Genomic DNA, 15008 nt, shown 5'->3' on the forward strand with positions numbered 1-15008 from the left:
TGAATTTATTTCTATGTTGGCCTGGTATGGTTCCCAATCAGAGGCAGCTGTTTATCTCTGATTGGGGATCATATTTAGGCAGCCATTTCCCCACTGGCTTTTGTGGGATCTTGTTTTTGTGTTGATGCCTGTGAGCTCTACAGAACGTCATGTTTCGTTGCTCTTTATTGTTTTTGTGAGTTTCATTTACGGTAATAAACATGTGGGCCTTGGTCCGTCAACTAATTAGACAATCGTGACACCCCCGGCCTACAAAAATCGGACCATAACTATATCCTCAAACAGTGCACCAGTGCCACGCTAAATATGGAAGTGGTCCGATGAAGTGGATGCTAAACTACTGTTATGCTAGCACAGACTGGAATATGTTCCGGGATTCATCCGATGGCATTGAGGAGTTTAACACATCAGTCACTGGCTTCATTAATAAGTGCATCAACAACGTTGTCCCCACAGTGACCAACCAGAAGCCATGGATTACAGGCAACATCCGCACTGAGCTAAAGGTTAGAGCTGCTGCTTTCAAGGAGCAGGACACTAATCCAAACACTTTTAAGAAATCCTGTTACACCCTCCGACGAACCATCAATAAAGGACTAAGATCGAATACTACCAGCTTGTCGGAAGTGGCAGGGCTTACAAACTATCACGGATTACAAAGGGAAAGCAAAGAGCTGCCCAGTAACACGAGCCTACCGGACAAGCTAAATGCCTTCAATGCTCGTTTCGAGGCAAGAAACACTGAACTATGCATAAGTGCACCAGCTGTTCTGGACGACTGTACAGTTGTAACGAGTACTTGTCGGGTCCAAGTGCCGCTGCCGAAGCAACCGGAGATGCCTCAGCCGCTTCGTCAGGCTCCCGCACCTCAGCTGTCTCTACATTCCCGCGCCTTAGCAAAAGCGACTGGCCCACTCCTGGTCCTCAGGACCATCCCTCTGGTCGGCGTCATCTGGCGGCTGGAGCCGCGCTTCAGGGAGGGGGTATTGTCACTTTTACTCCTGCTTCCCCTCTCTGGAACGCGATGTGACCAGTTGTCACATCATTACGTACATCTTCCACCATCGTTACGCGCACCTGCACCTCATGACACTCACCTGGACTCCATGACCTTCCTGATTACACCCGCTATATCTGTCACTCCCTTTGGTTCTTTCCCAGGAGTTATTGACTCTGTTATTGTTTCATGTCTGTAAGCTTTTCGTGTGTTTCTATTTTTGTACTATGTTCTATTTATTATAAAATTTGCACTCCCTGTACTTGCTTCCCGACTCCCAGCATACACATTACAACAGTGCATTCGAAAAGTATTCAGACCCCTTGACTTTTTCAACATTTTGTTATGTTACAGCATTATTCTAAAATTGATTAAATAGTTGTTTCCCTCATCAATCAACACACAATACCCTGTAATGACAGAGCAAATCTGTTTTTAGACATTTTTGCACATTTATTTGGAATAAAATGGGTATGACACTACAAGCTTGGCACACCTGTATGTGGGGGGCCAATCAAGGACATTGAGACTTGTCCCGAAGCCACTCCTGCGTTGTCTTGGCTGTGTGCTTAGGGTTGTTGTCCTGTTGGAAGGTGAAAATTCGCCCCAATCTGAGGTCCTGAGTGCAGGTTTTCATCAAGGATCTCTCTGTACTTTGCTCCGTTCATCTTTGCGTCGATCCTGAGCAGTCTTCCAGTCCCTTCCGCCGAAAAACATCTCCACAACATGATGCTGCCATGACCATGCTTCACCATAGGAATGGTTCCAGGTTTCCTCCAAACTTGACACTTGGCATTCAGGCGAAAGAGTTCAATCTTGGTTTCATCAGACCAGAGAATCTTGTTTCTCATGGTCTGAGAGTCCTTTTGGTAGGGCTGTGGCGGTCACAAAATTTTGTCAGCTGGTGATTGTCAAGCAAATAACTGTCGGTCTCTCAGTAATTAAAAGTTCATTAACATCAACACATTTAGCATCTCCTGGCTTCCACACATAGCCTAAAAGCCTGATCTGGCTATGCCAAATGGCTGTGGACTGCCCTAGTTCATTTAGCCAACCAGTTTGCTTAGAATTCCGTGGCATTTTATAGTATGAAGAATACAATTGAACAAAGCTGAATCAAATAGAAAGGACATTTTCTCCAAACGATTTGAGGGGGTGCCCACATACGGCTATTGTGTGTTGAGCGTTTAACAAAGAAATAGGTATTTCTATATGCTTAATTTAGAGTTATTCATGTAACTTTAATTGTTCTACAAACGTTGGGCTACATGTTTTGATTTTTAATACATTGTAAGGCTGCATGATGCGAATCTTATGAAGATTTGAAAAAAGTTGTTTGAAAGGCATGAAATCTGCTTAGTTTTTTTGCGCAGGCTGTACACACTACATCAGAAACTCATTCCCAATTTGACAAACACTTGATAACTCCTAGAACTTCACGGTGACATACCCTTTCTCCCTGAGTGCTGAGCACCCCGAACCAGCTCTCACTCACATGGCTCTCCATCACATGATCAGGTCTTTCTCACAGGCTACAAGTGAAGACAGACACATCGGGGACGCAACTGCGCGGGTCCTTGTCCAATTCCGAGGTGCATATTTAAGATGTTGGAAGAACTGTCCACATTTACTTTTTGTCAGCCAACAAGATGAGAAGGCCTAACGTACAGCAAAAGCACTAGCCTATGTCAATCCCCCATAGATAGATCCCAGATTAATACAACCACTAGCATCAGCAAAACATTTTTTACATAATGTGGCTGACGCAACAGATCAGAACGTTTAGCTCAAAATGTTGATGAACTATTAGGCTATTTCTTCACATTATAAGTGCAGCAATGCACACATGGTAGTAGGCGATAAGCTCTAACGTCCATTAGCAGAAAACACCATTATCAAAATTGACGGCAAATGCAATTATGCATGTAATGCTTTTATTATAAAAGTGCATTTTATATGTGAAAATGATCTTCCCCAAACTTGAAACATGCGATGCTTATGTATGCCAGTTAGGCTCTACACCCCTTGTAAAGCTGATTAATGTGCTTATTTTGAAGAAGTCATTTGGCAACTTTAGTTGTAATACAAATCTTATCAAAACATAGAGCTAGGCCACATGAGGTGTTTTTCTATGATTAGAAAAAGTAGCAAAAAAAGGCACTGTTTTTTATGCTGAGCATCAGTCACAAGTGATAATATACAGTTGAAGTTGTAAATTGACATACACCTTAGCCAAATACATTTAAACTCAGTTGTTCACAATTCCTGACATTTAATCCTAGTAAAACATTCCCTGTGATAAGGTCAGTTAGGATCACAACTTTCTTTTAAGAATGTGAAATGTCAGAATAAAAGTAGAGAGAATGATATATTTCAGCTTCTATTTCTTTCATCACATTCCCAGTGGGTCAGAAGTTTACATACACTCAATTAGTACTTGGTTGCATTGCCTTGAAATTGTTCAACTTGGGTCAAACGTTTTGGGTAGCCTTCCACAAGCTTCCACAATAAGTTGGGTGAAGTTTGGCCCATTCCTCCTGACAGAGCTGGTGTAACTGAGTCAGGTTTGTAGGCCTCCTTGCTCGCACACGCTGTTTCAGGTCTGCCCACACATTTTCTATAGGATTGAGGTCAGGGCTTTGTGATGGCCACTCCAATACCTTGACTGTGTTGTCTTTAAGCCATTTTGCCACAACTTTGGAAATATGCTTGGGGTCATTATCTTTTTGGAAGACCCATTTGCAACCAAGCTTTAACTTCCTGACTGATGTCTTGAGATGTTGCTTCAATATAGCCACATAATTTTCTTTCCTCACGATGCCATCTATTTTGTGAAGTGCACCAGTCCCTCTGCAGCAAAGTACCCCCACAACATGATGCTGGCATCCCCATGCTTCACAGTTGGGATGGTGTTCTTCAGCTTGCAAGCCTCCCCATTTCTCCTCCAAACATAATGATGGTCATTCTTGACAAACAGTTCTACTTTTGTTTCATCAGACCAGGGTACATTTCTCCAAAAAGTACGATCTTTGTCCCCATGTGCAGTTGCAAACCGTTATCTGGCTTTTTTATGGCAGTTTTTGAGCAGTGGCTTCTTCCTTGCTGAGCGGCCTTTCAGATTATGTCGATATAGGACTCGTTTTACTGTGGATATAAATACTTTTGTACCTGTTTCCTCCAGCATCTTCACAAGGTCCTTTGCTGTTGTTCTGCGATTGATATGCACTTTTCGCACCAAGGTACGTTCATCTCTAGGAGAGGGAACACGTCTCCTTTCTGAGTGGTATGACGGCTGCCTGGTCCCATGGTGTTTATACTTGCATACTATTGTTTTCACAGATGAACGTGGTACCTTCAGGCGTTTGGAAATTGCTCCCAAGGATGAACCAGACTTGTGGAGGTCTACCATTTTTTTCTGAGGTCTTGGCTGATTTCTTTTGATTTTGCCATGATGTCAAGCAAAGAGGCACTGAGTTTGGTGGTAGGCCTTGAAATACATCCACAGTTACACCTCCAATTGACTCAAATGATGTCAATTAGCCTATCAGAAGCTTCTAAAGCCATAACATTTTCTGAAATTTTCCAAGCTGTTTAAAGGCACAGTCAACTTAGTATATATAAACTTCTGACCCACTGGAATTGTGATACAGTGAATTATAAGTTAAATAAATTGTCTGTGAAAATGTACTTGTGTCATGCACAAAGTAGATGTCCTAACCGACTTGCCAAAACTATAGCTTCTTAACAAGAAATGTGTGGAGTGGTTGAAAAACGAGTTTTAATAACTCTAACCTAAGTGTATGTAAACTTCCGACTTCAACTGTATAATTCACAAGTGATAGGCTAATATTATCACCCATCAGACTATTCTTGATCTAATCCTGTCTTTACATATACTAAATAATATATGTGGGAAATTAGTTTTGATTTAGAATGGACCATTATCATGCACCTGTATCGAAAAAGGGGCAGTAGGAAAAAATCCATGTAATCTATGCATTTATGTAGTGAATGGAGGACAGATTTCGCGTGGTTCATTTACATGCCAGCCAGGTAGGCTATACTCCTGTTGTAAATATAAGCAATGTGCTTAATATTAGGAACATTTATAAATAAATATAGTAAGCCTAGAGAAAGCTAAGGGGAGCCTCCTATTTTTAGTAGAGGCCATCACACGTTTCTCGTGCAATTGCATAAACTGTAGAAATATTGCCCAAAATGAGCTTAAGGGCTCTCATGAAGTGTTCGTTTAGATTTTCGATTACATTTGCATTGATGTCAGAGTGAATAGAGGGACAATAGAGTGCTGAGTACCAGTTTGGTAGGCTACTAATGACTAAACGGTCATGTGGAATTAGACTGCCATCATGACTTGTGACCACCTGTGTGGCAGTAATATGGTCACCGCAACAGCCCTACCTTTAGGTGCCTTTTGGCAAATTCCAAGCGGGCTGTCATTTGCCTTTTACTGAGGAGTGGCTTCCGTCTGGCCATTCTTCCATAAAGGCCTCATTGGTGGAGTTTTGCAGAGATGGTTGTCCTTCTGGAAGTTTCTCCCATCTCCACAGAGGAATTATGGAGGTCTGTCAGAGTGACCATCGGGTTCATGGTCACCTCCCTGACCAAAGCTCTTCTCCCCCAATTGCTCAGTTTGGCCTGACGTGCAACGGCCGTTGGCGATGGAAGAAGGTGAGGACCAATGCACAGCGTGGTAAGTGTTCATATTCTTTAATGAAACAACTGAACACTGGAAAAACAACAAAACGACAAACGAACAGTCCTGTACGGTGAAGAAAAACACAGAACAGAAAATAATCACCCACAAAACACCGGTGGGAAAAGGCTACCTAAGTATGATTCTCAATCAGAGACAACAAACGACACCTGCCTCTGATTGAGAACCATACCATACCAGGCCAAACACAAAACCACAACATAGAAAAAAGTACATAGACTACCCACCCAACTCACGCCCTGACCATACTAAAACAAAAACATAACAAAAGAACTAAGGTCAGAACGTGACAGGACGACCAGCTCTAGGAAGAGTCTTGGTGGTTCTAAACTTCTACCATTCAAGAATGACGGAGACCACTGTGTTCTTGGGGATCTTCAATGCTGCAGAAATGTTCCCCAGATCTGTGCCTCGACACAATCCTGTTTCAGAGCTCTACGGGCAATTCCTTTGACCTCATGGCTTGGTTTTTGCTCTGACATGCACTGTCAACTGTGGGACCTTATATCGATAGGTGTGTTCCTTTCCAAATCATGTCCAATCAATTTAACTTACAACAGGTGGACTTCAATCAAGTTGTAGAAACATCTCAAGGATGATCAATGGAAAGAGGATGCACCTGAGCACAATTTCGAGTCTCATAGCAAGGGTCTGAATACTTATGTAAATCTATTTTTACTGTGTCATTGTAGGGTATTGTGTGTAGATTGATGAGGATTTTATTTTATCCATGTTAGGAAAAGGATGTAACGTAACAAAATGTGGAAAAAGGGAAGGGGTCTGAATACATTCCGAATGCACTGTATGATCACGCTCTTCGTAGCCAATGTAGGACCTTTAAACAGGTTATCATTCACAAGGCCGCAGGGCCAGACAGATTACCAGGATGCGTACTCAGAGCATGCACTGACCAGCTGGCGCGTGTCTTCACTGACCTTTTCAACCTCTCTCTGACCCAGTCTGTAGTACCTACATGTTTCAAGGAAACCCCGGTAGTCCCTGTGCCAAAGAATGGCATGTTAACCTGTCTAAATGACTCACATCTGTATAGTCATAAATGCTTTGAAAGGCTCACATCAAAACTACCCTCCCAGAAACTCCAATTTGCATACCGCCCCAACAGATCCACATATGATGCAATCTCTATTGCACTCCACACTGCCCTTTACCAACTGGACAAAAGAAACACCTACATGAGAATGCTGTTCATTGATTAGAGCTCAGCATCAACACCATAGTGCCCTCCAAGCTCATCACTAAGCTAAATACCTCCCTCTGCAACTGGATCCTGGAGTTCCTGACGGGTCGTCCCCAGGTGGTGAGGGTAGGCAACAACACGTCCGCAAACACGGGGGTCCCTCAGGAGTGCGTGTTCAGTCCCCTCCTCTACTCCCTGTTCACCCACAACTACATGGCCATGCACGACTCCGACACCATCATTAAGTTTGTGGATGACACAACGGCAGTAGGCCTGATCACCGATGACGATGAGACAGTCTATAGGGAGGAGGTCAAAGACCTGGCAGTGTGGTGCCAGGACAACAACCCCTCCCTCAACGTGGGCAAGACAAAGGAGCTGATCGTGGACTACAGGAAACGCAAGGTTGAACACGCCCCCATTCACATCTACGGGGCTGTAGTGGAGCGGGTCGAGAACTTCAAGTTCCTCTGTGTCCACATCACTAAGGACCTATCATGGTCCATACACACAAACACAGTCATGAAGAGGGCATGGCAACGCCTCTTCCCTCTTAGGAGGCTGAAAAGATTTGGCATGGGCCCTCAGATCTTCAAAAACTTCTGCAGCTGTACCATTGAGAACATCTTGACTGGCTGAATCACCGCTTTGTATGGAAACTGCTCAGCATCTGACTGCAAGACTCTACAGAGAGTAGTGTGTACAGCCCAGTACATCACTGGTGGCGAACTCCCTGCCATTGAGGACCTTTATACCAGGTGGTGTCAGAGGAAGGCCCTAAAAATGTTCAACGACTCCAGCCACCCAAGCGGTACCGGAGTACCAGGTCTGGGACAAAATGGCACCTGAACAGCTTCGACCCAGAAGCCATAAGACTACTGAACAGTTAATCAAATGGCTAACCAGACAATTTACATTGACCCCCGTAATTATTTATTGATCTTAATTGTTTTGCACTGACTCACTTGCACTGGCTCTCACTAGACTCTACCCACACACTCATACTACACTGCCACTCCAACATACACACACACACACACACACACACACACACACACACACACACACACACACACACACACACACACACACACACACACACACATACTACATTCACTCACTCACACACAAAAACATACACATGCATATTGACGCCGCTACTCTGTTTATTATACAGTGACTAGAAAGTATTCACACCCCTTGACTTTTACCACTTTTGTTGTGTTACAGCCTGAATCTAAAAGTGATTACATTTACGGTTTTTGTCACTGGGCTACACAAAATAACCCATAATGTCAGAGGAATTATCTTTTCCAAAATGTTTACAAATGAATTAAAAATGAAAAGCTGAAAGTCTTGAGTCAATATGTATTTAACTATTTTTTTATGGCGAGTGTCACATTCACGGTCTTCAAACTCCCTGTCATAAATGAGCCAAGGCGTAGCGTGCATGTCATTCCACATCTTTTAATAAAGTGAAACCTTCACAAAAAAACAGGTAAACAGAAACCGACCGTGACGCAACCGTGGGGGGCGCGCGCGCGCGCACACACACACACGCACACACACACACACACACACACACACACACACACACACACACACACACACACACACACACACACACACACACACACACACACACACACACACACACACACACAGAGAAAATGAATAATTACCCACAACATTAGGTGGGAAAAAGGCTCCTAAGTATGATTCCCAATCAGAGACAACGATAGACAGCTGCCTCTGATTGGGAACCACAGGCGGCCAAAAACAAAGAAATAGAAAACATAGAATGACAGCGAGCCTAAATAAGTTCAGGATTTAACATTGTCTTACCAACTCACATAATAAGTTGCATGGACTCACTCTGTGTGCAATAATAGTGTTTAACATGATTTTTGATTGACTACATCATCTCTGTACCCCACACATACAATTATCTATAAGGTCCCTCAGTCGAGCAGTGAATTTCAAACACAGATTCAACCACAAAGATCAGGGAGGTTTTCCAATGCCTCTCAAAAAAGGGCATCTATTAGTAAAAATAAAAAAGCAGACATTGCATATCTCTTTGAGAATGGTGAAGTTATCAATTACACTTTGGGTGTTGTATCATTACATCCAGTCCCTATAGAGATACATGCGTCCTTCCTAACTCAGTTGCTGGAGTGCACGGGAACCGCTCAGGGATTTCACCTTGAGGCCAATGGTGACTTTAAAATAGTTCATGGCTGTGATAGGAGAAAACTGAGGATGGATCAACAACATTGTAGTTACTCCACAATACTAACCTAACTGACAGAATGAAAAGAATGAAGAATGAAGCCTGTACATAATAAAAATATTCCAAAACATGCATCCTGTTTGCAACAAGACACAAAAGTAATACTGCAATAAATGTGGCACTGGAAAACCTCCCTGATAACTTTTTGTCCTGAATACAAAGTGTTAAACTACATGATCAAAAGTATGAGGACACCTGCTCATCGAACATCTCATTCCAAAACCATGGGCATTAATAAGGAGTTTCTCCCCCTTTGCTGCTATAACAGCCTCCACTCTTCTGGGAAGGCTTTTCACTAGATGTTGGAACATTGCTGTGGGGACATGCTCCACTCAGCCACAAGAGTTTAGTGAGTTTGGCCACTGATGTTGGGCGATTAGGCCTGGCTCGCAGTCCAATTCATCTCAAAGGTGTTTGATGGGGTTGAGGTCAGGGTTTCTGTATGGACCTCGCTTTGTGCATGGAGGCATTGTCATGCTGAAACAGGAAAGGGACTTCCACAAACTGTTGTTGTATGTAATTGTATGCTGTAGCGTTAAGATTTCAGGTCACTGGAACTAAGGGGCCTAGCCTGAACCATGAAAAACAGCCCAGACCATTATTCCTCTTCCACCAAACTTTACAGTTGGCAGGTAGCGTTCTCCTGGCATCTGCCAAACAGAGATTCGTTTGCCAGATGGTGAAGCGGGACTCATCACTCCAGAGAATCTGTGTCCACTGCTCCACTGCTCCACTGTCCACTGCTTCACTGAGTCCAATGGCGGCGAGCTTTACACCACTCCAGGGACGCTTGGCATTGCGCAGGTGATATTAGGCTTGTGTGCCACTGCTTGGCCATGGAAACCCATTTCATGAAGCTCCCGACGAACAGTTATTGTACTGATGTTGCTTCCAGAGGCAGTTTGGAACTCGTTAGGGAGTGTTGCAGGCGAGGACAGATTATTCTTATGCGCTTCAGCACTCGGCGGTCCCTTTCTGTGAGATTGTGTTGCCTACCACTTCGCGGCTGAGCAGTTGTTTCTCCAAGATTTTTTCACTTCACAATAACAGCACTTACAGTTGAACGGTGCCATTTTGAAAATCACTGAGCTCAGTAAGGACATTCTACTGCCAATGTTTGCCTATCTCGATTGCATGGCTGTGTGCTCGATTTTATACATCTGTCAGCAATGGGTGCGGCTGAAATAGCCAAATCCACTCATTTAAATGGCTGTCCACATAATTTTGTATATATAGTGTATGTTTTGGGGCAAATCCAATACAACAGATTACTGAGTACAACTCTTCATGTTTTCAAGCATAGTGGTGGCTACATCATGTATGCTTGTAATCATTAAGGACTGGGGAGATTTTCAGGATAAAAAATGAACTGAATGGAGCTACAGTACATTGACTGGGTACTGATACTCATTGTATATAGCCTCATTATTGTTTTTATTGTGTTACTAATTCCTCTTATATTTAGCAAATATCTGTCTTACTTTTTAACTCTGCATTGTTGGAAATGGGCTTTTAAGTAAGCCTTTTACTGTAGTCTACACCTGTTGTATAAGGCGCATGTGACGATTCAAATTTGATTTGATTTGAACTGGAACTGACAGGGATACTACTGGCCACTAAAGTGGTTCTCTAGACTGCTATAATTCCCTGCAGAGGAAGAGGTCAACTGGGTAAATAATACAAAATCTATCAACAAACAAATACAGCCTTTCCACTACATTTCTATAGCCGTTCACTAGGTCAGGGTTTCCCTAACTCGGCCCCCCTTGTCTGTTTAAGTATGGAGTGAGTCTTTTGCTTTTTCTCCCATCTGGATATTTTAGCCTGTGCTGCAAGTTGCCTAGGTATGATGTCTCATAGCTTTTCTGGATTGGCTATTTTAAACTCTGCTGCACAGTGACATTGTAGGGGCTTAATTTGATATTCCTGTCAGACTTCTAGAGTGGTCTCCACAGGAAAACCATGTTGCCTCTTCTCAACAGACGGACAGAAACAGCAAGTAAACAGCGCATACTAATGAAGATCTAGGGTCACACATTCCCCAACAAGCCATTGCAATAAATGTTTTTTGGGGAGGTTCTGGGAGATTTGCCATTGGAGCTGAACAGTTGGCAGTTGCAAACTGTCACCTCCCACGAGAGGGATCCCATCAGGGGCAATGCAGTGGTGTCATCTGACACCCTGGGTGGGGCTCACTAGCATTATGGACCCCGTCTGAATCCCAATTGCCCGCTCTCATGACATTGAGGCAATCTAAGAAGCAACTGAAAGTGAAATCTGGAGTGCCACTCTCTCTGCATGAGACTCGGAAACAGCCTAGCATCCCTGCAGTTTTGTTTTCCGCGGTCCTGGTTATTTTGCTCCCCGTACTCCCCACTTCTTCTGGCTGGCTGAAGCAAATTCCATTACAGGAGAAGCGGATGCACTCACAGAAGTCTGTCTGCTACTGCTGACAGAGTGGAGGAGAGCTATTTTAAAATAGGCCTTGTGCGACTGACAAGGTTTAAACCCGGGTCTCTTACACGTCAAAAGAACACATTAGCCCACTAAGCTAAAGCCTAGGTAGTGGCCCAGGGACCCAATGCTACTCTACGCCTCAAGCAATGTGACTCATTGTGTGAGTGCGGTTCAGAGGACTGGTTTTACCCTGTATTGTTTTGACACTTTATTGAGCAGCAACAGCAAACAGAACCAGCTCAGGGATTTATAGAAGTGGTGAGTGGACAGTTTATGTGGTTTTGGAGCTGCCTTTGTTGTGCTGCTGCCGATAAAGTTGTGCTTTGGTAATACCTCAGAGGATAATTTGTTGTAGCTACCATTTCTCAGTCTGCTGCTGATTCATCTTTTCATGTTTCTCATGTTCTTTTTATGGAGGCTGAATATTCTGTTGCTTGGAGCAAAACAAGAAATCCTTACAATGCTACAACTTAATAATGAAAATAGATGTGGAAAAGAAAGCTTTCATTTTTGTTGTTAAGCTTTTGATGAAAACCAACAACTCCACCACAAAGATTTTTTTTACCCCTTTTTCTCTCCAATTTCGTGGTATCCAATTGGTAGTTACAGTCTAGTCTCATCGTTGCAACTCCCGTACGGACTCAGGAGAAGCGGAGGTCGAGAGCCGTGTGTCCTCTGAAACACAACCCAACGAAGCCGCGCTGCTTCTTAACACAATGCCCACTTAACCTGGAAGCCAGCCGCACCAACGTGTTGGAGGAAACACCGTACACCTGGCGACAGTGTCAGCGTGCACTGTGCCTGACCCGCTACAGGAGTCGCTAGTGTGCGATGTGTCAAGGATATCCCTGCAGGCCAAACCCTCCCCTAACTCAGATGATGCTGGGCCAATTGTGCACCAATTGTGCACCGCCCCATGGGTCTCCCGGTCGCGTTCGGCTGCGACAAAGCATGGACTCGAACCCAGAATCTCTAGTGGCACAGCTAGCACTGCGATGCAGTGCCTTAGACCACGGCACCACTTGGGAGGCCTGATGTATACTTTCTTGACCCCCTAGATTCAATGCACCCGTTGGGAAATCCAATTAGTATAATAAAAAAATAGCCATCAAAATCTGTGTGTTTAAGCTAGAGACTTCTGGGTTTTTGCAAGGGCTGCGTCTCAATCCACCACGTCGATATCGGCCTTCTGCATCTACGGTGGAAGATGGCAGAGCTACAGTGGTGTTTGTCAGACCATGAGACATTCTGAAAATTGGTCTTCTCATGAAAACGTCTGTAGAGTCCAAACAGTTTGGACTAATATGACCCCACTATGGAAAGATGTGACTCTCGCAAACACGAACGTGTTCTCCGTTTCGCTCTACAATGCCCACAAGCTTCACGTGACTCGTGAGAATGTCTCCCGTGACTGTGATGTAAAAAGGTATTTTTGGGACTAGGGTTACACATGTACCTTTTATTTATTTTTTATTTTGGTTCCTGATGCTTTCCAATATCCCTCAGAAGCATTTCAGACACCACAAACCATAATCCTTTTGATTTATTTTTGGACTATATTTCTTGCCATGTATGAACACTTTATTCAATGCATTTCTATGGGCTAATAGCAGGCCAAACTCAATGGTTCATTATATAATATTTGGGGGGGGGGGGATATTGACAGGGGTCCTAAAAGTTTAAATCAAATTGCTAAATGGTCCATCTTATGACCATACTAAAACAATATGTTAGCTTCATAGATATTGCCATTTAAATATTAAATTCAACTGTGTTTTATTACAAACCACTCTGGATCGGTAAAGTAGATATTGTTAAGTGTATAAAGTGACTTGAAATATTTAATTAGACAAAGCTCAAGCCATTTAATATAATTCACATTCTAGGCACAATCTAACATAGAATGATTGCATTCACTAAAACCCATGAGTAGGCCAAGTAATTTTCTACAACAATGAGAGACAATTGTGACACAGGTGAGGAAAACTATTGAGGCAAATGGCAATGGCAAATGCTCCAGCTATCATAGTATTCTGCCAGTCCTCTGAATGTCAGTGTGCCTCTAAGCCACATCATGTTACTGTACTGTGATGTTGGCCAGACTCTGTGGGCCATTGGGTTGGACCTGTATGTAATGAGCTTAAACATTCACTTGTTTAGTCAAGGCACACAACAGGCCTAACATATTATTATGTGAGTTATGCGACTATTAATCACAATACATCTGGGGTGAAAGAAATCAAGGATAGAAGGTTTTTCCAGGACACTGACGACAGATTTGTTAGATTGACCGGTAATTTATCGGCAGTAAGACACTTTTTAGGTTACTTTTCTACTGCTTATTCACTATGGCAAAGTCAGCTAAAAGAGCTTCAAGCTTCTTAGCCTAACCAGAAGCCTCTCTAGAGATGTCTTTGGTACTATGCTGTTGTGATGATTCATGTTGTATCACTGATACATCCTCAACACATTATCCTCTACTTCCTCTAGTTTCATTCTTCAAACTGCAGATTAGCAAAACACCTTCATTATCCCACAATGAATTAATTACAGGGAAACATCTGGTTGTTCCACTGCAAACACATAGGCACTATTTCCAGTATGAAGAGGTTAGCAGCACACTATGGGGAGATGAAGGGTGTGTGCCAAATGGTACACTATCCCTATAGTGCACTACTTTTGACCAGAGTGTTATGGGCCCTTGTCAAAAGTAGTGAACTTTATATGAAATAGGTTGTCATTTGGGACGCATAATGATGTACTGTTCCAACACCCTGAGATGGACAGATTTGTTTCTGTGCGGATATGGGGACAAGAAAGGCTGGCTACCATCAAACATCAATCTGGGTGCACTATGTCCAAGTGCATATCCATCTCGATGCTCAGTCACTCACCTCAGAATCCATTTTTATAGAGGCGCCCACAACAGGATACATTATAGCGTCATAACAGTGATAAATTATGTAACAACCTTCAAAAAATGTCTGATTTGGGCTGATGAGATTCAAACTGAAAGACACCTCCGTTCTGTGAATGATTTAAAGGGAGAGTGGCGTTATGCGTGTCAAATGTGATGCTGAGATGTGATAAATATTGATGTCTTGGATGTGGTTGAGTGATCTGTTGTTCAAATAGAGGAAATTAACTACCAGTAGTTGGTTTTAAAAGCTCAAATGTCGGTGATCCATAAAACAATGGCAACAAGGGAAATGCATAACGCATAAAGGATAATGCATTAAGCCTTGATTTGCTGCTCATGACGGAAAAAGGGCAAGCTAATGGGTCATCGGGATTTAGAGGGGTTACTTGTATTTGTAAATTGTCATTG

The sequence above is a fragment of the Oncorhynchus nerka genome, linkage group LG13 (assembly GCF_034236695.1).
Source record: "Oncorhynchus nerka isolate Pitt River linkage group LG13, Oner_Uvic_2.0, whole genome shotgun sequence".
Taxonomy (NCBI): Eukaryota; Metazoa; Chordata; class Actinopteri; order Salmoniformes; family Salmonidae; genus Oncorhynchus; species Oncorhynchus nerka.